We start from the raw sequence: 27216 nt of genomic DNA on the forward strand, positions 1-27216 counted from the left end.
CAGAGGGGCATGGTCCCCGTAGAACTCAAAGGATCCGCACGGACCCAATGGGTTTGACCGTTTTCGAAGACTAGCCAATCGCTTCCCGGGTACTTCCCCCGCCTTGTGCGCGTTCATTTTTAAAAAAAGCCGGTGTGACGGACTTGGAAATTGGTTCAGTGACGGACACACAGAGAAAGCCAATGACGGAGGGATCGGGCCACCGTCTCGACCAATAAGAAAAGGGAGTCGCTCTGGCTCGGCTTTGCGAGGCGGAGCGCAGGTGGGTGCCTTTTGATTGACGGCGGTTTCTACTTATGGCTGGCAAAGGTGGGTTGGTCCCTGAGGTCCGGGAGGTATAGCAGAGGCGGGGCTTGAAGAAAGTCAATGGTAATACAAGGGTTGGGTCTCACTCAGTGGGCGGTGTTTGATGGATAGTTGACCTTGCCAATTGAAGGTGGGCCCCGATACCCAATGGAAATGTAGTAGGCGGGGAAAACGCCGTCCCGAGGTACAAGGGCAGCCCGAGTGGACGGTAGGGCGCTGATTGACGGCCTTCTCAGCCAACCGAGGACAGCGAGAGGCCGCGCCGCGTCCCAAGAGGACGGGACTGGGGGCGGGGCCCGCCTAGGGGCGGGGAAGAGCCCGAGGAGGGGAGGGGGGTGGTAGAAGGAGCGGAGCGGCTGCTGCTCAATGGCGGAAAAGCCGCCGGTGCTCTGACCGCCTCGTCCCCCTGGCAGTTGCGGGGGAGTTTCCTGCCGGCGCGGTTGGAGTCTCTGTTTTCTCAGGGTTTGGTGGTTGGAAGATGCTCCAGAGAGACGAGGCTGCGGCGGAGGAGGTGGCGGCGGCCGAGTCGGCAACGGCGCTGGGGTGGAGAAAAGGCGGCAGCAGCGGCGGCGGCGGCGGCGTGCGGGGCCCGACGACGGTGTAAACAGCCCCGGAGTTGTCGGAGGCGGTGGCCGAGACCCCGAGGGGGGAAGCGGCGGCTGGAGCCAGGGCGCGCCTCCGTGGGAAGCCTGGGCTTGGAGCGGCGGGGCTCTGCGGCGGCGGGAGCGGACGCCCTAGACCTCGCCTTCCTTCTTGGCTTCAGGTAAGGCCGCTCGGCGTCCTGCGCCAGGGGGTTCTCGCTCGAGGGCACGGCCGAGGCCCAGGACCGTTTTCGGGGTGTCGCTGAGCTCCGGCCGCGGCCTCTGCCCGCCAAGCCCTCGAGTCTCTTCCTGCGTCGCGGAGCCGAGGGCAGCGGCACGCCGGCCCTGGCTCCCGGGGAAGGCTCCTGGGTAGGCCCCTTCGCCAGCCGCCGCCTCCGCGCCCCGCCGAGGCTGCGAGAGGAGGCTTGGGGCAGGGCATTCTCCTTTGCTCCGATGCCTCGTTCGTCAAGTGCTTGCTTGCCCCTGTCCTCTGCTTCAGGCTGCGAACATCCCCAGTGAAAGCTCGGGGGCAGCCCCAGGCCCTAACCTCATCCCTTCCTGGCATATGCCTATCTGAAAACACTACCTTTTCCCGTTGGGTTCCTCATCAGCTCCTGCCCTACTTTGCGCCCCACTTCACTTCCTTGTTAAATTTTCTCTCCCCCCTCTTCTGTCCCTAAGGTCTCACCATCTTCTTCTTCTTCCCCTTAATGTCTTGACATCGTTTCTCTTTCTCTTCTCTGCAGACTCCAGGGTTTCTCTTCCCCGCCTCCCCCCAGCAATCCTTTTCGGATGTCATTCTCTTTTGAACCAGTGAAGTTCTTAAATGAAATTGCTATCGTCTGTACTCCTATCCAGCAGAGGCCCCTTATGAGTACACTCGCCAGCTCTATAGGGAAGATCAGGTTTAAAAAAAAAAAGAAAAAAAATATATATATATATATGTATATATATAATCAAATGTAGACTGTGAAAGTAACGCCGAAGTAATATTTAAAATGAAGGGCTCAATGACTGCTGAAAATCCTTATTTTTTTTTTTTAGTTACATGACCTCTAATGTCAGATTTAGCAGAACTAGAACATTCGCCCATCTTATCTGGCAAAAATGCTTCTTAAGCGTTTGATAGTGGCTCAGACTCATCAGTCTTCCAGTTGGCTTAAAAAACAACTCGAAAACTTCAAAAACAAGACATTGTAAGAACAGCTCGGTAGGTGTTGTGATGATGTCACAGTTAAAAGACCTTTTAAAATAGGCACCACATGTTGAATGTATCAAAATAAAGTTGGCAGGAGTCTTGTAAAAGGATTATTTAGGAATTTAAGTAGTCTTAGTGTTATATAGCTATTTTGGGAAAAACATTCTTTTTCTTTTAACAAACGTTTACAACTCCTGTGATGTGAGAGTAACTGAGGTTTATTGTGGGATTAACACAGGAACTCATTTTATTTGAGCTACTGTATGGATGTAGAAGTGGTAATTGTTCAGGGTAGAAAATATAAGTATGTTCTAGGAGATAGAACCATGGACACTAAATGTTAATAGACATTATTTCATTTAATCTCTTTGTTGTGCAAGAGCAGAGTTCCTATTATTGGCCTACTTTTAAATAGAGCATTTCTAAGTAAATAATGAGGCAAGTTATTCTAATTATTATAGTCCTTTCCAAATGTACAAGCTTTAAAAAAAAAAAAAATATATATATATATATATATATATATATATATATATATATATATATAGTTGAAGTTATACTGGTTAAATGGTAATTTTTTATTATTTATTTATTTTTAAACATTTTAAAAAATATATATTTTATTGATTTTTTACGGAGAGGAAGGGAGAGAGATAGAGAGCTAGAAACGTCGATGAGAGAGTAACATCGACCAGCTGCCTCTTGCATACCCCCTACTGGGGATGTGCCCGCAACCAAGGTACATGCCCTTGACCGGAATCGAACCCGGGACCTTTCAGTCCTCAGACCACTCTCTACCACTGAGCCAAACCGGTTTCGGCAAATGGTAATTTTTTTAAAGTTTTTTTTTTTTTTTTTTAGGCTTCCTGAATATACAGATGTCTTAGTAGAACTTTTAAAAGAATGTAGAATAGAATTTTTTTTTTTTAGTCAACAGATTTTCTTTCCAGAATAATCCTAAATTTTACTGAGCAACTTCTCTCAATATCTTCTTTGTCTCTTTTAATGCTTGTTTGTGTTTTCTCCTCTTCATTTATTTTTTCCTTTCATAACATCTTATCACAGTTTCTGCAGTGTTTTTTATGTTGCAGTATCAGCATGGAGTAGTATTTTTATTTGATCTTTCATACTAATTAGCCAAGATCTATCCAGTTTCTTGTACATTAACCTTTGGATGTGTTCACGTTATGATAATTCGCTTAGAGATGAACAGCCGAGCTTTTAACACCTGTTTTCTTAATACTGGGTGTCTTATTTCTTTGAAGACTCCAGGAATAAGTGAAAGCCTTTTCAGTTTATCTGACAGTCATGTCAGTGAATACTATTTTATGTTAGTAATCCACATATTATAATTACCAAATTCCTTAAGATTACATCATCTGAAGGAATGGTGTAGTGTCTAGCTGTTTCTAAGAACACCTGATTCACAAGTTGACATGATCAGGAAGAGTGACACCTGTTGAAAGTTTATTTTCCTTCTAGAAGCCCAGAGCATGAAATTCATGCACTTGGGGGTGGGTGTCCCTCAGCCCAGTCTGCACCCTCTCCAATATGGGACCCCTCAGGGGAATGTATGACTGCCACAGGATTGGGCCTAAACACTGGCATTCGGACATCCTTCTCAATCCGGGACTGCTGGCGCCCAGCTGCTCACCTGTCTGCCAGCCTGATCACCCCCAAACCATCCCCCTGCCAGCCTGATCAATGCCTAACTGCTCCCCTGCAGGCCCAGTAACCCCCAACTGCCCTCCCCTGCCAGCCTGGTCCCACCTAACTGCCCTTCCCTGCAGGCCTGTCGTCCCCCCCCCACCCCCCCAACTCCCTTCCCCTGCTGGCCATCTTGTGGTGGCCATCTTGTGTGAAGGCGTGAGGGTCAATTTGTATATTATCTCTTTATTATATAAGGTAATGTACATCTTTAATGGAGTCTTAAAATTCAATGCTGATGGTTTTTTGGCACTTTTGGAAGAGTAGAATTTGCCATGGGATAGTGAGCAATTGTGGAGATTCATTAAAAACTGGTTGAGCCAATAGTGGAAGGATTTCAAACATGCCCCTGTAAATGGGTTAAAAACATTTATTGTACTTCCACATTCATTGTTTAGTTTCAAATATTATATGAATATTTGTATATTATATATAATAAGTATTTTATGATATTACCTAGCATAGAGAATAATATAATTCTAATTCTACAGTGGTCCTTCTAATACATTAATAAGGTGAATAAAATTAACTTATTAAAATACAAGAAGGTATTTTGTCTCTTGTGAAATATGCCATTTACAAATTCACAGATTTTCATTTGGGAAACAGCTGGTAGTATCTGAGTTATAATAACGTGTGTTTTTTTATTTCAAAAAAAATTCATTAAAATAATATTTAGCTTAAAATATAAAATTACAGTTAGTAGTAAGAGAATTTTGGGGGAATACGGTTATTTCTGGATTTTCAGTGATGATTCTTTTTTTTTTCCTTAAGTGAACTAATTTTAGAATTTGGAATGAAATAATACTGATTTATATTTGTTTTTATAGAATGTGTATACATATGTGTGTTCGTATGTGTATATATACATCAGCAGAATTGTGGGTTAAGATAACGAATTATTTGGGCATACTGAGATAAGATTTCTACAAACTGTAAACTCTGGAATTATAACCTAAAATACTTCCCATCTCACTATCCTGTATGCAAATTAAACAGTGAAAGTAAAGTAGGGTAGATTTTGGAAATACTGGTTTTTGTAGTGTTTGCTTGATTGCTGTAAAATTTATGATATGATAGCTTATTAGTTTCTAGTAGCTGCTCTAACAAGTATGGGTAAAGAAAAGGTACATAATCTGTCTTTTTTGTTGTTGTTGTTGGTATCATATGTTTACATAAAATAACTTTTGCCCTGGCCAGTTAGTTTGGTTGGTTACAGTGTCATCCCAATCCACCAAAGTTGTGGGTTTGATCCCTGGCACATACAAGAGTCAACCAATGGCCTCACAGGTGTGGCTCAGTAGTTGAGTGTCAACCTATTAACCAGGAGGTCACAGATCAGTTCCCAGTTAGGGCACATGCCTGGGCTGTAGACTGGATCCCCATTTGGGGGGGCATGCAGGAGGCAGCCAATCAATGATTCTCATCATTAATGTTTTTATTTCTTCCTCTCCCTTTCTCTTTGAAATCAATAAAAATATATTAAAGAAAATTAACCAATGAATGCATAGATAAGTGGAACAACAAATCAATGTTTCTCCATTTCTCGCTCAAATCAATTAGAAGATAAAAACAATATTTGTTCTTTTTGATTAAGTATGCTAGTATCTAATCAACTATAATGTATTTAGATATTTAACGGTTTAATATTTAAAGCTCAGTTTACCAATTTAAAGCTTTTATAACCTACTTAATAGTTTATTATTCACTTGCTAATAAAATGGATTCAAAGTTTTCTTTTGGGGTATGTTGAAATTCAAGATTATATTTATTAGCTTTAAATTGATTTGTTTCTTAAAAATTAAATATCTTAAAGTTTAGAAATGTAACACTAGTTGGAAACTTGTTTTGTATCCTTTGAACAAAAGATCAACTGTGATGTGATAGTTAATGGAGAGAGAGAGACAAACCTTGGCAGACTTCTATTGGATACTAAGGAACTTATCTTTACTTAGTTATTTGACCAATTATTGGCAGTGATATAGGAAGGATAAGACCTGTTGGTAATATTGCTGTGCTCTTTATGTAGAATGTCCTCCAGTTAAAAATAGGTTGTGAATGAAAAGTGCATTTGTATGATAGAAACATGAAAAACCATTTCCTTCATGGAATACTTTCATAATGTGGTTATCAGATATAATCAAATTTATGATGAAAAACAAGTGAATAGATTTTGTTTATAGATAGTACATATAGTAGTCTCCCCATATCCACGGTTTTGCTTTTCCCAATTTCAATTAAATGGAAAAATAACAAAAAATATTAAATGGAAAATTCCAGAAATAATTCATAAGTTTTAAATTACACACTATTATGAGTAGGGTGATTAAAGCTGGACCCATTTCCTGGTACTATGTAAATTACCCTTTTATCCATCATATCCACATAACTTCATTTCATCCCAAAGGCACTTTATCATTTCACATCACATTAAAAGGATGAACTCAGTACAATATGATAGTTTGAGAAAGAGATCACACTCATAACTTTTTATTACAGTATATTGTTATAATTGTTCAATTGTTAATCTCTTACTGTGCGTAATTTATAAATTAAACTTTAAAATACATATATGGTAGGAAAAGTGCACACATATATGAGTCAGTACTATCTGCGGCTTCAGATATCCACTGAGAATCTAGGAATGGATCTTCCACTGGTCAAGGGAGACTACTGTACCTGAGAAGAAGCAGGTTTGATAAAGGGTATATAAGAAGTTCTGAAGGATTTCAGAGCACTTCAAAGCTTGAGTGTAATGTCACTGATTCTTAAATCTCATTGCATTTTATTTTCTTGATGCAGATACATATAGAAGTGTACTCCCAACATTGAAAAGAGATAGTTAATAGATATGAGTAGGAGAATCTAGGAGTATCCATATTGCTCAGGGATACTTAACCTTTCTTGGCAAAGAGTTTTGCTTTTCCCCTCTTATAATTAAAGCAGTCAACTCTGAGTTAACTGGTGTTATCTGCTGTACACAGGTGACCCTTCTTTGTCCGTTACAAAGAGGAAATAATTAACTCAGAACAACTCTAAATAATAGACTATATGGGAGGGGAGATCAAGTATAGATATGAGAGGTTTCCTATTACTTTTACTTACTCCAGGCTAGCAATCCACAGGAAAGTGCAGAATTCAGCCTACTTTAATAGTTAATTTGGTTTATAGGTAACTTCTACCCCCAATCATTATTTTTACATTTATCGATTGCCTTCTAATATGCAAGGCACTATTCCAGGCTGGAGACTGCGCAAAACAGACAAAATCTCTGCCATCATAGCTATTCCATTTGATAACAAACACTCTTCCTTAATTTATATTACAACTCTGTTTCTTTGTGGTGGCTTAAATTATGATTGGAAAATTTGGGATCTGTGGTATTTTCTGAACTACTTAAAAGCTGTAATTGGAACTTCACTTGAAAAAAATGTTTTTATTGATTTCAGAGAAAGGAAGGGAGAGGGAAAGGTGGAAATATCCGTGGGCTGCTTCCTACATGCCCCCTACTGGAGATCGAACCCAAAATCCAGGCATGTGTCCTTACCAGGAATCAAACTTGGTGCCTGGGACAACACTCAACCAACTGAACATCATTGGCCAGACAGAAATTCACCATTTTTAACAAGAGAGAAAGAGAGAGAAGCGTTTTTCTGAAACTGGTCAAAAACTGGAATATGAACAGAGAAAGTAGGAAGGGGAAATATTGTTCTACTTAAGATTAAAAATAAAGAGCCCTGGCCAGTGATGTGGCTCCATTGGTTGGGCATCATCATTCCATGCACTGAAAGGTTGGTGGCTTGATTCCCAGTCAGAGCACATGCCTGGGTTGCAGGCTCTATCCCCAGTAGGGACCTTACAGATAATCCACTCTTATGTCGATGTTTCTCTCAAAAAATCAATTAAAAAATATTTTTAAAAAAGCCAGAGATAGAAAAAAGGCATGAAGGAAGCTGGGGGCTTCAGGTGTTTCCATTTACTGTTAACCTTGAGTAGATGAGTTCCTGGGCAGTAGATAGGAGAAAAGGTGTAATAATGGGAGAAGCGTAAACAGGATTTTTAACACATATGGCCTGAATGACTTGAGGCATACATATAAAATATATGTTGTTATTTGTGTTTGGAAAATACCCTGTTTCTGATCTTAGTACTATATAGCTGAAAATTGTCTGAAAAAACTGATTTGTGACAACTACTTCTATTCTCTGGTTATTCGGCAATCCTGATGAAGATAGCCGATGGAGCCAACCAGACTTAGTTTATTGTGCTCAAATTGGCCTGTCTGTATATTTGCTAATGCTTCCCTTAATTTCATAACTGGTTTATTACTCGAAGTTGTACTTTTGTTTTCCTGCATTGTAAATTTTTGCATGAGGATGTCTTATGGCATTTAACTACCAAGCAGATGGTTAGTTTTTTTCTTTCTGTTCTATAACTTTCCCAGTGATGGTCCAGCCTGGTAAAGATACCTCCTCCTGAGTGCACACAAACATTGCACTCTTAAGTGTGAGACATCTTTGGTCTTTGTTTTTATTTTAATGCATAATGGGTTTTTTTCATTTGTGAATCATTGAGTCACAGTGTCATGTGATCTTGCTTGTTGCAGTAAACAGATGTTTTTAAGCAAATCAACTCTGAATTTCAGTGCCCCAATATAAAAATGAACAGTAGTACCATTCACAACCTAAGAGACCTATATTATAGCACCCAAAGAAGGCTTCAAATTACTAGTTTCACATTTAGTATATTTTTATAACTATCACTTTTATAAGTACTCTCATGGCCTGGCCGGTGTGGCTCAGTGGTTGAGTGTCAACCTATGAACCAGGAGGTCATATTTCAATTCTTAGTCAGGGCACATTCTCATGTTTCAGGCTCAATCCCCAGTTAGGGGCATGCTGATCAATGGTTCTCATCATTGATGTTTCTATCTCCCCTCTCTTTTCCCCTCTGAAATCAATAAAAAAAAAATTTTTTTTAATTAAAAAATTTTAAAACGTTAATGTGGTGCTAAGTTTGGTCACAGAGTTGAGGTGATGACTGCTACATGTCTCAGTGGACAAGGAAAATTTTCTCTTTTGTAATTACCAGGTTACTCATGACATGTTTTGTTACCATTGCAAATTACTTCTCCTTCAGACTTTCACTTACTGATTTTTTAAAGAGTTTTTTTTTTTTTTTTTAAATATATTTTATTGATTTTGTACAGAGAGGAAGGGAGAGAGATAGAGAGCCAGAAACATCGATGAGAGAGAGTCATCCATCAGTCGCCTCTTGCACACCCCCTACTGGGGATATGCCCGCAACCAAGGTACATGCCCTTGACTGGAATCGAACCCAGGACCCTTCAGTCCCCAAGCCGACGCTCTATCCATTGAGCCAAACTGGTCTCGGCACACTGATTTTTTAAAGCTGGATTTCCACTGAGTCAAACTGGTTCATTGGCCACATTTGGCCTGCTGCCAGTTTTTGTAAATAAAGTTTTATTAGAACACAGCGATGTTCATTTGTTTACATATTTATGATTGCATTTCCACTACTGTGGCAGGATTAAGTGATTGTGACAGAAACCCTATGGCCCTGCAAAGCTCCAAATATATATTACTTGTTTCTTTTAAGAAAATTTGCTGGCTCTTTATCTGTACATACTGTTTCCTTTTTCTCATTGTAGTGGTAAGTGATTGTATAAAATTGGCGTTTATATATTTGGTGTTTATATGTAGTTTTTCCTGCACTCTGTAATATTATTCAAAGTATAATTCCTTTAACATGGTTGAAATTGTGAAGTTTTTGCTTATGTCCCTAAAACCATCTATATTAATAATAGCCTAAATGGCATCACTCCCTCACTTCGTCACAAAATGGCCATCACAAGATGTCTGCGCATGCAGTGGAGAGGGGCCTGGTGGCCACTCCATGCAGTGAGGCCTGGGAGTCTCGTGGTTCTGCAAGGCATGGAGGAGGCGGTCCTGGCAGGGGAGGGCAGTTGGGGGCAATCAGGCCCTGGCAGGGGAGGGCAGTTGTGGGTGATCAAGTTGGCAGGAGAGGGCAATTGAGGGCAATCAGGCTGGCATGGGAGCAGTTAGGGGGTAATCAGGCTGGCAGGCATAAGCGGTTAGGGGCATCAGGCAGGCAGGTGAGTTGTTGGGAGCTAGTAGTCCCGGATTGTGAGAGGGATGTCCCACAGGGATCAGGCCTAAACCGTATAGCTCAGTTGGTTGGGCATTGGCATGTGCACCAAATGGTTGCTGGTTTGATTCCTGGTCAGGGCACATGCCTGGGTTGTGGGCTCATTCTCAGTAGTGGTTATGCAGGAGGAAGCCTATTGATGTTTTGCTGTCACATTGGTGTTTCTCTCCCTCTTCCTTGCTCTCTAAACATCATTTTTAAAAAAAGAAGAAGCCATTGAAAGGATTTCAGGAGTGAAACAGTTATTAAAGAATATTTAAATACAGCTAAGCCTAGTTGGAAAAACTTGATAGTTTAAGATGTTATCCATAGAATAATCATTCTCTAACATCAGATATTTTCTTATCTGTCAACTTATTTATGGGTAGTTGATCCTGGAACATACTATAAATATTTTCTCAATTTGAATACATTGGATTTTATTTATAATATGTAGTATTAGGTTAGTTATGATTGACTAAGGTATATGTTTTGTGGATTATAATGGTAATGCTAATTAATACTTTTAAAGCACTTACGGTACTTTATATGGGTGCTTTTATTACTCTTTTAGAAATAATTTGGTCAGGGTTACATAGTAAGTAGTCAAGCTGGCAATTGAATTTAAGTCTATTTTGTGCTAAAGCCCATACCTTAAAAAGAAGAAGTCTTGGAAGGGAGAGTGGTGGTTTAAAAGAGAGGAAATGACTTAGTGTTTCTCTAAATTCTATGACCCATGCTAAGTGCTTCTTTGATTCCCAAGAATCTGGTGTTTCTAGCTTTTGACAATCCATGATGGATCTGAGCTAATGGCCCTGATGGCTATTGAGAATGAGGTTTCTGCTCTTCCCAATGTCATTTCTCCAGTATTCTCATTCAGGAGACCCTTTCTCATTTTCTTCCTCATCCTCACTCCTAACATCCTTATCTCAAGTCTGGTTCCTCTGGAGGGCCTTATATGGGAACAATATTTCCTGAGGTCTTGCATGTTCATAGAGTGTGTTTATATTCTATACTTGAAAGTCAACTTTTTGGATGTAAATTTTGTGATATTGATTTTCTTTCCTTGCATATGTTCTGGAGCATTGTTTTCTGGCATAAAAGCATTGCTGTCAAAGTTTAATGACAATCTGATAGAGCCTGAGGTCATATTAGTCACAGTTCAGGTAAGCATGTAGTCTAATTTTTATAACACACTATACATATCCAAACAGTGATAGATTTTTGTTTTTCTCATTAAATTTGCAGCTAAAGCAAATGCCAGTGACAACAAAGCTATTTCTATTTTTTGACCTACTTTTTCCTCATTGTAGAGCCAGGGGAGTGGTCCGTTGTCCTAAATTTGAAATCTCTAGCCACGCTTTTGAGTTAGAACAAAAACATCTAAGTTATTCTGATACATGGTGAACCTTATTTACCATAAATTAATTTCACAAAATCTGTGGCTTACTTGATTTGTTTTCATCAGCTAATCTAGAAATATAGTTTTCAACCATTGAAGGATCCTTAAAATGTCTAGCATAATCCCATCAGTAACATCTCTTTATTATTGGATCTAAGAGTGGCAATGCCTAATTATCTAAATATGATACTAAAAACAAACGTGTCGATTTAACAATTAAGTAAATTCTTTTAACTTTTTCTATTATTATTTTTAAAAATCTAAGTAAATGCCACTCATACTACAATACACCAGAGTTGATTTGGAAGAAGAGAGAACTTGATTTAATACTGAGAGCATTAAGAATTATAGGGAAGAATAGAGCCACATGTTCTGTTTCTGTGAGTTTAATGAAGGGGGAGAGTATTCTTTGCTTCTCAGCAGATATTTGTGAAAGAATATGCTCTGTATAGCTCTGGGTTGGTATTAGTACTACTTTTCAAGCATCATTTTAAGTATGATGAATATGGATTTTACTACTACTAAAGGCCCACTGCACGGATTCATGCACATTGAAAGGAAATTAATTAGAAGGTGGCCTGCAGGGTGGGACTGGTTGAGACTGGCCAGATATATCCTGGAGCCAACCTCCTGAGGTCCCTCCCTGGCCAGCTGCACCTGGGGCGGTGCCAGGGCTCAAAGGCATCTGTGGAGTGAGTGGGGTCCCTCCGGCAGACAGGGTCCCTCCTCCTGGCCTGCAGGGATCGGGCCGAAACCAGAAGTCTGACATCCCCTGAGGGGTCCCAGAGTTAGAGAGGGGACTCTGAAAGTTGCTGTTGCTCGACAGCTCCTGTGTTGAGCACCTGCCTCCTGGTCAGTGTGCGTCATATCTACCAGCCAGTTGGCCAGTCACTTAGCCTTTTATATATATAGATTATTAACTTTTATGACATGTTATACTAGTAAAAACGTGTACTAGTAAATCTGGGCATTGTATCTAGCAACAAGCTGGTAGTGAGAAGTACTTAGTTATTACGTTATAGAAACATTTCTTGATAACCCTTAGGAAAAAATTACATGGCCTAATTAAAATTTGAAAATAGAAAAAGGTACTCTTGCCAAAACCGGTTTGGCTCAGTGTATAGAGCACTGGCCTGCAGACTGAAGGGTCCCAGGTTCAATTCTGGTCAAGGGCATGTACCTTGGTTGCGGGCACATCCCCAGTAGGAGGTGTGCAGGAGGCAGCTGATAGATATTTCTAACTCTTAATTTCTCTCTGTAAAAAATCAATAATATATATATATATTTTAAAAATAAAAGAAAAAGGTACTCTTCTAAGCATTTCATGTGTATTAACTTTTACAATTCTGGTAACACTCTGAGGGTATTCTCCACATTTTATCGCCACTGAGGCACAGAAAGATAAAGTGACTTGACCAAAGTCATTTAGAGTGTAGGAGATAAATGCAAACAAATCTAGACAGTGTGGCTTTGGAGCCCGTGCTTTTAACTGCAAGTAGGTAGGCTAAAATGCATCTCTTATATTAAGAGATTTTTAGCTGAGAATTTTTTTTTTTTTTTAAGTTTTAATATTTGAGTGTATTTTCTTTTCTTTTTTTTTTTTTTAATAAGTTTTTATTTTTCATATTATTACAAATATTCCTTCCCCCCCCCCCCCAACCATTGCTCTCCTCCACCAGGTTCCCACCCCACCCTCTGCCCTTTCCCCTTTCCCCATTGTCCTCATCCATAGGTGCACAGTTTATGTTCAGTCTCTTCCCACGCCCCCCTCTCCCCTTTTCCCCAAGAATCGTCAGTTCACTCCCCTTTCATACCTCTGATTCTATTATACTCAACAGTTAATATTGTTCATCAGATTTTTTTAATTTCCTTGGCTTTTAGATTCACTTGTTGATAATTACGTATTTGTTGTTCATAATTTTTATCTTTGTTTACTTTCTCTTCTGAAAGAACCCCCTTCAGCAATTCATATAATTCTGGTTTGGTGGTGATGAACTCCTTTAGCTTTCTTTTATTAGTGAAGCTCTTTATCTGGCCTTCGATTCTGAGTGATAGCTTTGCTGGGTAGCTTATTTTTGGCTGTAGGTTCTTGCTATTCATCACCTTGAATATTTCTTGCCATTCCCTTCTGGCCTGCATGGTTTCTGTTGAGAAGTCAGCTGACAATCGTATAGGTGCTCCTTTATAAGTTACTACCTTCTTTGCTCTTGCTTCTTTTAGTATTCTCTCTTTATCTTTTGCTCTTGGAATTTTAATAATGATGTGTCTCGGTGTGGTCCTCTTTGGATTCCTTTTGTTTGGAGTTCTGTGCGCTTCCTGGACTTGTAAGTCAAATTCTTTCACCAGGTGGGGGAAGTTTTCTGTCACTATTTCTTTCAGTATGTTTTCGATATCTTGCTCTCTCTCATCTTCTGGAACCCCCATAATTCTGATGTTGGTTCGCTTGAAGTTGTCCCAGAGGTTTCTTACATTATCTTCAATTTTCTGGATTCTCTTGCTTTCTAGCTTCTGTGGAGGAGTGTCTTCTGGCTCTTTGTGTTCCAAATCTTTGAGTTGATTCTTGCGATCTTCCATTCTGTTTTTAGAACTTTGTGTAATATTTTTTATTTCAGACAATGTATTCTTTATTTCTTGTTGATCCCTTATCATTTCTTGTTGACTCCTTATTAATTCTAGTTGATCTCTTTTCATATCCTCATAGGCCTTATCCATCTTTTCTAGGAAATTCTTGAAAAACCTTATAAGCGTAGATTTGAACTCTATATCCAGACGCTTTTTGTCCTCCATTTCTTTCGTTTGTGATCTATTTTGTTGTCGCATTTCGCAGTTACAGATGGGACGGGGTTTCAGGGTGGAGCCTGCAGCTTTGGCTTCCGTCAGCCCCCTAGCTGAGAATTTTCTAGACTTTAGGAAACCTGGATCATTTGACTCAGAAATGTCAGTGATTCTTAACCTCAAAGTAAAGTGTTTAAAAGTTTAGGGTGCCTAATCAGGGATATAGGGCTATACAATCACAACATAAAGTTAAAATTGTGTGCTGTTTCTGCTCTTTTTTTTTTTTTTTCCTGCTACAAATAAAAAATTTTTAGTATTCTGGTTAAAGATAACATACTATACTGCTGTTGTGAATAGTATAATTACTATTTGTTATCAGCAAGTATGTTTCTCTTAAATTTGTTTTGCCTTAGGTTTCTTCCTTTCTAAATGCCTTCCTCCCCCCATGATAACCAACTTTTTAAATTCAGAGAAACATGCTTCATATTTTACAATGGAAAGCTGTAAGAAAATATGGTTAATTTAATTTTACTTTGCTGATCTCTGGAGTTTATACAGCTCAGTAAAAATACTTTTATATGTAACCATTTTTAAAAATTTATATGAGCGCAGTTCAAAATAAATGGCATATAAGGTTTATAATGAGGAAAACAAATAGTGTTCTCTGAAACAATAGTTTTTCGTATTATCTATGGACTCTCTGGTAACTGCATTATCTTTAACAAATATGTTTATACAACTGCCTGGCCATTATTGCTTAGTGGTGAGCTTCAATCTATGAACTGAGAGGTTATGGTTCACTTCCTGGCTAGGGCACATTCCCCGGGTTGCCTGCTGCATTCTCATTAAGGGGGTGTGCAGGAGGAGGTGGCCAATTAATGATTCTATCTCTCCTCTTCCTTCTGCTCTGAAATCAGTAAAACAAAATATCTTTTTAAATTTTAAAAAATGTATATACAACTAATTAGCAATTTTTTAAAGATGTTATTTGATTTTCTGCGGAACTTCAAAGGAATTTTCTATTACCTAGTTTTACTGATGGGAAGTTCCATGCAATTTGGATTATTATTTTTTATGTAGATGACTTTCCATCTCCATTCTTAACCCGAAAAGCTTTTTTTTATTATTTATTTTACTTATTTATTTTTAAAATATATTTTATTGATTTTTTTTACAGAGAGGACGGGGGAAGGATAGAGAGTTAGAAACATCGATGAGAGAAAAACATCAGTCAGCTGCCTCCTGCATAACCCCTATTGGGGATGTGCCTGCAACCAAGGTATCAATACATGCCCTTGAAAAGAATTTCAGGTCTGTTTCAGGTAAACTCCTTTGACTGTCAATCTCAGTGCAAAGACCTTAAAATGAAAACTTCCCATCTGTTTGCCACACAAGGATCCAACAAGAGATACAAATCAAACTTGTTTGGAAAATGCCCCCTTTAACCAAGGGGAAAGGCTCAATGGATGCATTAACACAGAGAACTTTCCAGGAATCAAGTTGTCTGTGACTTCACAAAATGAAAAACACCAAGTAATATTTGCAACTGTAGAAAAAATAGTGCTTAATGCCCTGACCAATGTGGCTTCATTGGGCGGAGCGCTGTCCCTTGGTTTATTCTTTCATCATCCATCATTAGATATTTAGTTGCTTTGTTGTCTTGGCTGTCTATACTAATAAAAGGGTAATATGGAAATTATACTGGGAGACCTTCCGGACAAAGTCACGGTGGCAGGGCCCAGGCAGAGGCAGTTAGGGGCAATCAGGCCAGCAGGGGAGGGCAATTGGGGGCAATCAGACTGGCAAGGGGGGACAGTTGGGGACCAGCAGGCTGACTGGGGGTAGGGGGTGGGGGTGGGGGTGGGCAGTTGGCAAGAAGGCCGGCAGGCAGAATGGTTAGGAGCGATCAGACAGGCAGGCAGGTGAGCAGTTAGGAGCCAGCAGTCCTGGATTGCAAGAGGGATATCCAATTGCCGGTTTAGGTCCGATCCCACAGGGACATTCCCTGAGGGTCCCAGATTGGAGAGGGTGAAGGCCAGGGTGAGCGACAGATTTTGTTTGTTTGAAGGATTACAAATAGTAGTACATATGTCTCCTTTTTCCCCCCTTTAACCTCCCCCAGCCTCCTCTACCCCCCCCCCCCATATGCCTTCACCTGCTTCCCCTCCCCCGTGTCTTGTATCCATTGGTTATGTTTATATGCATGCATATAAGTCCTTCGGTTGATCTCTTACAACACCCCCCTTCCCCCTCAACCTCCCTTGCCTTCCCACTGTAGTTTGACAGTCTGTTCAATGGTTCTTTATCTCTATAACTATTTCCCCCTCATTTCTTTTCTTTGAAAAATCTTGTAACTGCAGGCTAGAAATAAACATAAAATAACAAAAAACATTTGAGTCCCAATTTCAGTGCCCAACAGTTCTGAGACCCAGTTTCAATGTCAAATAGTTCCTTATGTGTACATGTCAGCAATGATATCTGGATGATGGACAGATGGTGGCAATGCAGGTCTGACCCTCTCTGGTTTGGTCCTGGGCAACCTGCAGCAATGCACAGCTGCTGACTGCTAGTGTGGCCAGGCGTCGTCAGCTTTTTCCATCTCTGGGCTGTTTGAGGGACAGATATTTACATTACGATTCATTAACAGTAGCAAAATTACAGTTATGAAATAGCAATGAAAATAATTTTATGGTTGGGGGTCACCACAACATGAGAAATATATTAAAGGGCCGTGGCATTAGAAAGGTTGAGAACCACTGGCTTAGATGCTGAACTCACCCAGCTGCAACATGGAACCAGTGGCCTGCTGGAACCCTGACTGCACCATTTCCAGAAATGGTTGAAGGGGTAGGGGATTTTGGAACCTGAGAAATGTAACTCCACACCAATAAAGCCTTTTTTCCACATGCAAATCTTAGAAAATTCATTTTCTGGAGATATAGCAAAAACCTTACTTCCACAAGTGACAAGGGAACTTATGGCACACCTCTTATTTTACTATCCTCTCTCCTAAGTTTTTATTGTTTGTTTTATAATTTTAAAATATTCCACAACTATATTTTGAATGGTGTATTAGGAGGGATGAGTGATAATTATGACTGTGTTTAATTTGTTTTGAGTTAAGGAAATCATTTATATAGGTTACTATATCAATATGAATGATCATTTTCATTATAAAAATATTTCACTAAAGAATTATATACCATAGGACATTTGTTTGTGTACAAATCATTATTTGCCAATAATATAGAAGTACTTTATATTGCATTTTGAGAAAATATTGAAATTTTAAATTTCATGTCTTGTTTCATGTAGCACTTTTGAAACTTTTCTCCCCTTTGCTTGGTCCCCCCGCCTCCCCCTTTTTTTTTGTTAAATAAGTTTGTATTGATTTGAGAGAGAGAACACGAGAGAGGGAGGGAGAGAGATAAATGAGTGTGAAACATCAACATCAATTGTCTGCCTCTTGCAAGTCCAGCGGGAAGGGGATCAAGCCTGCAACCCAGGCTTGAGCTTTGACTGGGAATCAAACTGGTGACCTCTTGGTGCCCTCTTGGTGCATGGTTTTGACCCTCAACCACTGAGTACACCAGCGGCCAGGCTAGTTGGTCCCTTTTTCAAAAGCTTTTTTTTTCTTTTGTTCTGAAAGTAATTTTTTAAAGACTCTAAATTTAGTAAGTAGATAAATGAGTTGATATTTTATTTGTGTTAGACCAGGCGTCTGTTAAAACAGAAGTAACATTTATTTTGGCTAAACAGTTTCTGTTCTGCATATGTGTTTACATAGCTTTTTCACACTCCATAAATTGAACAGAACAAGTACTCATAGTTTTGGATTGACTAAATTTTTCTGAAAGATTTTTCAAGGAAATGGGTATTAATATCACCAATTTTATCTAAATATTATCACTTTATCTTTCCTCGTTTGTTTCTAAGAAGTTATTATCAAGTTGATCTTGATAGTAGTTTTTATACTAAAGAATCCTATCTAATAAAAGAGTAACATGCAAATTAACCACAAATTAACCATCACTCCGCGACAAAAATGGTGGTGCCCATAGCCACAAGATGGCCATTGCCCATAGCCATAAGATGGCGGCGCCCGTCTTCCTGGCCCCACCGGAGTCCCCACGTCTGCCCAGCGGCAGCAGTCTAGTATGTCTTAACTGGGAGGCGCCTGCCCAACCCCCCCGCCTCCCATGCAGCGATCCCTGCCCAGTGGTGGCAGTCCGGGGTGTCCGGCTGGGAGGTGCTAGCTCCTGGTGTGACCTTGGCCAGCGGCAGCAGTTTGGGCAGGGGTCTCAGACCTGCAGGGCCACGCACCGAAGCCGTGGTAGAAGCATGGGCTAGGGTCTCAGGCCGGCAGGGCCGTGCACCAAAGCTGCGCAATCCCTGGCCACAGAGGCAGCCTGGGCTGGGGTCTCAGGCCAACAGGGCCGCGCACCCCTGCTTTGCGATCTTCAGGTCAGGCTGAGATGGCTGACTGGGCTGGGGTCTCAGCCTGGCCAGGGTATGATCCCCTTCCAACAGTGGCAGCCTGGGGTCTCAAACATTGAGTCACACCAGCCAAGCAGATATGGAGGAATCTTAAATGTTTCTTTTTAAAAATATATATATTTTATTGATTTTTTTACACAGAGGAAGGGAAAGGGATAGAGAGCTAGAAACATCTGTGAGAGAGAAACATTGATCAGCTGCCTCCTGGGTATGTGCCCCCAACCAAGTTACATGTTGTTGGTCAGAATTGAACCTGGGACCCTTGATTCTGCAGGCCAATGATCCATCCACTGAGCCAAACCAGTTAGGACTGCCCAATATGTTAAAGAAAAAACCCTATCTAATAAATAGGGAATATGCAAGGGAGGGCATTTGGTGGTGTCCGAGTTGTCAGGGGAGGGCAGTTGGGGACAGTCGGGCTGGCAGGGAAGCAGTTAGGCATTGATCAGGCTGGCAGGCAGAAGCGGTTAGGGGCAATCAGGAAGGCAGGCAGGAGAGAGTTGGGAGCCAGCAGTCCTAGATTGTGAAAGTGATGTCCCCTAAACAGGCAGTCGGACATCCCCAAGGGGACCCAGATTGGAGAGGGTGCAGGTTGGGCTGAGGGACCCCCACTCCCCCGCACAAATTTCATGCACCAGGCCTCTAGTGTTTTTAATATTTTTGCTATATGTTCACACATCTAAGCTAGTCTATTGACTTGTAAATATTGTAATTTTACATAAATAGCATCATACCTTCTCCAACTTGCTTTGTTTTTATATTTATTCATGGTGATAAATGTAAATGTAACTCATATTTTTAACTTCTATAGAATGTTACATTGCATCATTGTGTGTTTCTCCTTGTAGGTACTCGACAGTGGGTACTCTCTATAATCTGGGTACTCCATATAATCGGACAATTCCATAGAAAGTTATGTGCATCTTTACCAGACATTACTCTGAGTTTTTCTGGTGCTGTTCTATTTCCTGATTTTCTATGTGACCTGTTTTTTCCCTCTTGGAATTTTCAGGCTTTTTATTTCAGCAGTATTTTGAAATTTCAGTTACCTTTTTTATTGTTGTGGCTCAACTTTCAGTTTTGCTATGCACTTTCAATCACTTAACTTGTTTTAGTGCTGGGAAACTTTTCTGAATAATTTCTTTGATAAATGTCTTCTCTTTGCTTTTTTTGTTTCTGAAATATTAGTTGGGTGTTCTACTCTGGACTGATCTTAAAACTCTCTTTGTTGTATTCTCTCTCATTTTTAGTCTCTTTATTTTGGGATTGGGGGCGAGGGAGATGGGAGAATCCTACTTTTTGGGTTGTTTTTCCAATTTGATTTTGTAACCTTGTAATTTTTTAAAGATTTTTTCATTGATTTTTTTTTTTTTTTTGAGAAAGGGAGAAGGAGAGAGAAACATCTTATGTGAGAGTGAGAGACATGTATGGGCTACCTCTTGCTTGTCCTCCCCCACATCCCATTTCGGATCCAGTTGCAATCTGGTTTTGTACCTGACTGGGAAACCTTGATAATCCTTGGGTGCACTCCTAACCAGCTGAGCCACTCTGGCCAGGCATAATCTTTTATTTTCAAAGATCTGTCCTCTTCTTAGTTCATAAGAGCACTTTCTTTTTCTCTGAAACACATTTTTATAACATCCCATTCATGTTTCATGAATACAGTACTCATTTCTCTTGAGGACCCCCCCCCCCCTTTTTTTTTCTACTCTGTACTTTTTCCCCCCTGATTTGTTTATTGTTTCTTTTTATTTATTATGCATTTCATCTTTGATGTTTTCCTTCATTGTCTGGTAATCTTTGAATGGCTATTCATGTTTAAGTTTGGAAGTTTTATGTGAATGGACAAGGACAGTCATTTGGTAGGCCTCCTTGTATGGTGTGACCTGACCCCTGACCATTTCAAGTATTCCTGAATGTGAGTAATCTGAAATTACTTTTTTTGATACTGTTGAATTTCCTCAGAGAGCAATAAAATTGTTTACCTGAGATTTATAAAATTTCTGAAAGTTGAGTTGGGAAGTTGAGTGTTTAGCATTCATTATGCAAATTTATAGCTTAACTCTGGTTTTCAGTAAGTCTTTTTTTTTTTTTTTTAACATTTTTATTTATTTCAGAGAGGAAAGGAGAGAGAGGTAGAAACATCAGTGATGAGAGAGAATCATTGATTGGCAACCTCCTGCACGCCCCCCTACTGGGGATCAAGGCTGCAACCCGGGTATGTCCCTTTGATGGGAATCGAAACTGGGACCCTTCAGTCTGCAAGCCAGTCTGCTCCATCCATTTATAAAGCCAAAACAGCCAGGACTTCAGTAAGTCTTATCCTGGTTTTCAATCATGAACCTTTGTAGTTCAGACTATTCAAATTAAACTTCTGGTCTTTTTCTGTGTGTGGTAGTTTTAATACATGTCTGCAAGTTGTTTTTTCTTTTCTTTTTTCTTTTTAATATATTTTTACTGATTTCAGAGAGGAAGGGAGAGAGAGATAGAGAGATAGAGAGAGAGAGAGGGAGAGAGAGAGAGAGAATCACTGACTGCCACCTTCTACACACCCCACTCTGGAGATGGAGCCCACAACTCTGGCAAGTGCCCCCACTGGAAATGGAACTGTGACCTCCTGGTTCATAGGTCGATGCTCAACCACTGAGCCACACCAGCTGGGCGGCAAGTTCTTTTTTAATTTTCCTTTGTGAGAGGTGGGTCTATGTCTTCTACTCTTGAATCTGAGCTGTCCTAGTTACTTGCTTATAACTGACAGACTGCAGCACTGGTGACACTCAGAAAAGGCCAAGTTGTTTTTTCCTGGTTCCCTTGGGACATTCCCCCTGGGGAAAGCCAGGTGCCATGGAAGAAGTCTGAGTAGTTTGAGGTAGTTGAACTGGAGAGACCACATACAGGCTTTCCCCAGCTGAATTAAGTCCCAGCTGAATTCCTAGCGAACAGCTCCAATTTACTACAACCATTTAATAAGTTTTCAGGTGAATCTTCCCAAAATCTGAGAAATCTGAGAAACTCTCAGTGGCAACTGCCCATTGAGCTCTTACAGTGAGTGAGCCAGTATTGATGCACAGTATTGATTAACTAAAACCCACACTTACTCAGCTTTCATGATTTTTTTAACCTAATGTCTCGTTCTCTATTCCAGAATTTAATTTAGGATATACTACATTACATTAAATTACCATGCCTCCTTAGGCTCCTTGTGGCTGTGAGAGTTGCTCTAACTTTCCTTGCTTTTTTAGGTCCTTGCTAATTTGAGGAGTACTAGTCAGGTATTTTATAGAATGTCTCAATTGGTATTTGTCTAATGCTTTCTTAGAGATTAGATTGGGATTATGGGGCTTGGGGAAGAAGACCAGAGATGAAATGCTGTTTTCATCACATCATATCAAGAGATCATACTGCAAACATGATGATGACTGTTGATTTGACCTTGGTTAGTTGGCTGAGATAATGTGTGTCTGGTTTCTCCGCTGTGAAGTTAGTTACTCCCCTCCCCCTATTCTTTTTGTGCTTTCTGGAAAGAAAGTCTCTTTGCCCAGTTTAAGGGGTGGGAAATTAAGGTCCACCTGTTTGAGTGCGCAATATCTACATAAATTATTTGGAATTTTTATGCACTGGAGATATGACTATTCTCTCACATTTATTCAGTCACTTATTTTAATCCATGTGGACTCATGGATATTTTATAATTCAATATTGCTTTATTTATTTTGTTATTTTTGAGCTACCATAGGATGAGTTGTGAATTAGTTTTTTCTGTTTTGGTTCTCTCCTCCTGTATTACCTGTATTTTTTACTTTGGCATTGTGTTATTTGACGTATCACTGTGCTTAAATTTTCTTTGTGATTTATATTTCTTTTAAAACTAGATTCTCCCTCCTTCATCCCCCCTTCCCCAAATATGACCTAAATTTGCTATTTTGTGGCCATTATTTCTTTTTTTTTTTAAGTTTTTAAAAAATATATATTTTATTGATTTTTTTACAGAGAGGAAGAGAGAGGGATAGAGAGCTAGAAACATCGATGAGAGAGAAACATCAATCAGCTGCCTCTTGCACACCCCCTACTGGAGATGTGCCCGCAACCAAGGTACATGCCCCCAACCGGAATCGAACCTGGGACCTTTCAGTCCCCAGGCCAACGCTCTATCCACTGAGCCAAACCGGTTTCGGCCCATTATTTCTTTTGTATTGCATTAGTTGCCCATATTATCTTTCATGTTCAATCTTTCTGGGTCTCTCTATTGTGGCTCAATTTTTAAAATGTAGCATGTAGATAGATGATTTTATTTTGGAAGTTCTTTTTTTTTTTTTTTTTATAGGTGTTTATATTTATTAACATAACAGTGTCATTGTTTTAGGTTGTTATTTGCTTTCTCTTTTTAATGTTTGAAATTTTAAAATATTTTACTGTTTCTTTTGGGCATGTTTTTTCTTTCTGTGACTTAGACATTTTATAATCTATTTCATCGATGACTATCTTTATAATCTGTACTAAGAAAAGGGTAATATGCTAATTAGACGGGGTGACCAGACATCTTCCAGACGTCTGATTTCCTTCCGGACACTTAAGGGGCAACCAGACCAGTTGGGGGGCAATCAGGCAGGCAGGTGAGCGGTTAGAAGCCAGAGGTCCCTGATTGTGAGAGGGACATCCGACTTCCAGTATCAGGCTTAAACCAGCAATCAGACATCCCCCAAGGGGTCCCTCGTTGGAGAGGGTGCAGGCCAGGCAGATGGACCCCCCCCCCCTCCCCTGCATGATTTTCGTGCACTAGGTCTCTAGTTATGTAATAAATCTGAAAGATGGTGGCAGTTAGTTTACTTCTAGTATTTCCTACTTTTTATCTTCTACCATCTGCTTTTGATTCTTCAATTACCACTCTTTATAGTAGTTAATTTCTGTTATATTTTGAAAATGAAATGTATTTTAATAAACACTGTCTTTATAATTATTCAAAGTGTGGATACATTTTGGGGGACACCTTGTATATCTGTCACTTTACTTAATCACGCTAAACAAATGTGACCTTCTTTCCCCCAAGAAAGAAAAAATATCACACATTTGCTACCTGTACCTTCGCCTCTTTCCTGCACCTTCTAGTAGTGTTGTTTTATTATTTCTATTTGATTATGATTTATGTTTATCATTGCTTTTTAAAAAATATATTTTATTGATTTTTTACAGAGAGGAAGAGAAAGGGATAGAGAGTTAGAAACATCGATGAGAGAGAATCATCAATCAGCTGCTTCTTGCACCACCCCTACTGGGGATGTGCCCACAACCAAGATACATGCTCTTGACCTGAATTGAATCCAGGACCTTTCAGTCTGCAGGCCAACGCTCTATCCACTGAGCCAAACCGGTTTCAGCTGTTTATCATTACTTTTAAAAATATGTTTTTATTGATTTCAGAGAAGAAAGGCGAGGGAGAGAGAGAAACATCAAATATGAGAGAAAATCATGAATCAGCTGCCTTTTGGTACCCCTCACCAGGAATTGAACTGTGACCTCCTGGTTCATAGGTCAACACTCAACCACTGAGCTACATGGTTTGGACTATCATCACTTTTCTAGTCATTTCTTATTTAGCTGAATTTGATCTCTTTAGAGTATGTGTGTGTGTGTGTGTGTGTGTGTAATTAAAAAAAATTTTAAGAATGGGCCTAAGAGAATGAAATTGCATTCTTTCATGTGTGGGAGGTAAACTTTCTCTACCCTCGAGATAAGGGGCTGGTGAATTAAACTGATAAAATACAGAGAAGCAAAAAAAAAAAAAAAAAAAAAAAAAAAAAAGACAAAGTTTATTTACAGGAGCCCAAATAAGTAGTTAGAATTTAGAGTTGATATGCCATTTTAATGGGGAAGTGGATGGAGAGGAGGGGCACTTATGGAATAACAAAAGACATAGGAAAGACAAATAGTTCTTTAGGAGAGTAGATTGAGGCGGGCATCTTCTGACAATGTTTGATGTCTTTCTTATCTTAGTGCTGACTTCTCATCTCAGGTGATAGAAGTCAATCTCCCATTATTGGAAGCCTCCCTTTGGAGGGAGGGATTTTTGTCTCATTTAGTTCTTTGTGAAGACTCTGCTTTTTTAGATAGTAAGGGGAGTGGAGTTCAGACAAAGCCTCTTTGCATCTGATGATTTGTTCATGTCTTCAGCTCGATATAATTTTGATGCCTCTGTGATATAATTTGTAATCCTCTCACATGTTTGAAAGGACAACAGTTTAGTTTATATAAAACACTTGTGTCATGCTTTGCTTCCTTCAAGTGTTTGACACTGTTTCACTTCTCTGCATTGCATTTTGGAAGACTGAAACTAGCCTGATTTATCTATTCCTCTCCTGCTTTAAATTGCTGTATTTAGGAGAGTGCATGGAAGAGAGTGAGGGATTGAATTCTCATAGAATTCTTTATTTGCCTTTAAAATATAGTAGCTTAAATATATTGTTTTTTCCCCCATAACTTAAATTGTAAATATGTTTTCTCCAAATTCTTAGTAGACCATGATGTATAATACTACATCCTGTAGGTGAGGTTTTATTAGCCTCAACATCATTGATAACTTTTTGCTGCAGGAATGGCCTGTGTATTATAGGATGTTTTAGAGCCTTCCTGGCCTCTCTACTAATTAGATGCCAATAGTTCTCCCTCCACTCCACTCCCTCCCTATGCCAGTTGTGACAATAGAAGCCTCTAAACTTTGCAAAATGCCCTCTGGGGGACAAAATCTTTTCTGGTTGAGAAACCAGTTATACACGTAATCCATTCTTCTATTGTTAGAAATACAAATTATTTTCAGTATAAGTAGCACTCTAATGAATATCATGCACAAAGATTTTTCTCTTTTGATCTTTTATGGTGAATTTTACATTACTGATTTCCAATTATATAACCATTTTTCTATTTCTGTTATAAAAAATTAAAAATAGGCTATTTGTTTAACGAATTTATTATTTAATCTTTTAAAATAACAATATTTATGTACAGTTTGGTTTATTTAGAATAACTTCTCAGAAGTAGAATATTGGGTCAGAGTTCTAATTATTATGTAATCTTGGTATTTTTAGAATGCATTTCCGAGCTGGGATTGGCAAAATCACAGGTAGAGAGGTTTTCCATAGCCAGTTGATAATCCTTGCACCAGCTTGGTTTGTATAAAGTTCTATCTATCTGAGGCTTGCATGTTACTTTAATTTTTTAAATAAACTTTTAATTTTGAAATAATTTTAGATGTATAGAAAGTCATAGGCTAGGACCCCTGTAAACTGGTTTTCTTATATTACTATGGTGTAATTGTCTAAATTAAGAAACCAGCATTTGTACTATTCTGTTAACCAAACTCCAGATTCTATTTGGATTTTACCAGTTTTTCTATTCTCTTTTTCTGTGCTGGGGTCCAATCTGGGTACCACATTACATTTAGTAACCTTGCTTTTTGAGTCTCTAAAAATTTATAGATCACTATTTTGATTTTTAAAAACAATACAAACCGCTTTAAAATGCATTAATCACTTAAGCCTTGAGATGAGAATGCCAGTTCTAGGCTATTGCTTTTGTTTGAATTCTGACTTGCTACATAAATTTTGTTATCTAGGTACACTAGGTATTTCAGTTTTCCCAATTATAAAATAAGAATATTCATAATACTAACTTTACTAAATTATTGTTTGTTGTAAATGACATAGTGAACATCAATCTCTTAATATAAAGCCTGGCTTACAGAGCTCATACAAAAAAAAAACACTAAACATTATTATTACTGCTATACTAGTAACCCTGCGCATGAATCCGTGCGCCAGTAGCTTTTTGTGGGACCTGGCTGCTCTGCTCCTGCTGCCTAGAGGCTCTCTGCAGCCCAGAGGCCCATCCGCACCCCGGCCTGGCCAGAGGCCCTCCATGGCAGGGGTGGAACACTTGCCTCGTCTCCACGGCAACAAAGCAAGCATTCCGCCAGGCTGCTCATGCTGCCCGCTCTCAGGGGCTGGCACTTCCCCACACACACCTCCTCAGGACTGGGGGACTCTGGCAGGACTGAGAGGACTGGGCACCGCCATCTTGTGGCTATTGGCATCATCTTTGTGATGGAGTGATGGTTGATTTGCATATTACCCTTTTATTAGATAGGATGTGTTACTTTTTAGTCAAAAGAAAGAAACCCTTAGGAAAAAATGTCCATAGGCCTAAATCAGTGGTCAGCAAACTCATTAATCAACAGAGCCAAATATCAACAGTACAACAATTAAAATTTCTTTTGAGAGCCAAATTTTTAAAATTTCTTCTAACACCACTTCTTCAAAATAGACTTGCCCAGGCCATGATATTTTGTGGAAGAGCCACACTCAAGGGGCCAAAGAGCCGCATGTGGCTCGTGAGCTGCAGTTTGCCGACCGTGGGCCTAAATCATCCCTGACACCACTTCATCCTTTTTGATAGGAAGCAGATGGGATTGACAGATTGTGCTCTTTTTAAGCAAGGCTTGCCCAATGTCCATGTGGCTCCTTTAGAAGAGTGTGCAAGCTGTAGAAAGGAGAATGGGAATTTTGTAGTATCTAAATGTCCTTTGTTGAAATTTT

General features: G+C 39.7%; 1 protein-coding gene across 7 annotated transcripts in view; it reads left to right on the plus strand.

Annotated features, from left to right (window-relative positions):
- The first annotated feature begins 614 nt into the window (after positions 1–614).
- Positions 615–27216, plus strand: part of PPM1B (protein phosphatase, Mg2+/Mn2+ dependent 1B) — a 71283-nt gene continuing 44681 nt past the window's right edge. For 3 of the 7 annotated variants that reach the window (XM_084901534.1, XM_084901529.1, XM_084901532.1), the window contains exons 1-2: positions 624–1069; positions 1932–2097. The gene's annotated coding sequence lies outside the window, so the exon portion shown is untranslated. Of the gene's footprint in view, positions 1070–1931; positions 2098–27216 lie in introns of all 7 variants that reach the window. The other 4 variants (XM_084901533.1, XM_084901528.1, XM_084901530.1 and 1 more) reach the window with 2 other exon arrangements.

Source organism: Pipistrellus hanaki (genome assembly GCF_964339955.1).
Source record: "Pipistrellus hanaki genome assembly, chromosome: 12".
NCBI lineage: Eukaryota > Metazoa > Chordata > Mammalia > Chiroptera > Vespertilionidae > Pipistrellus > Pipistrellus hanaki.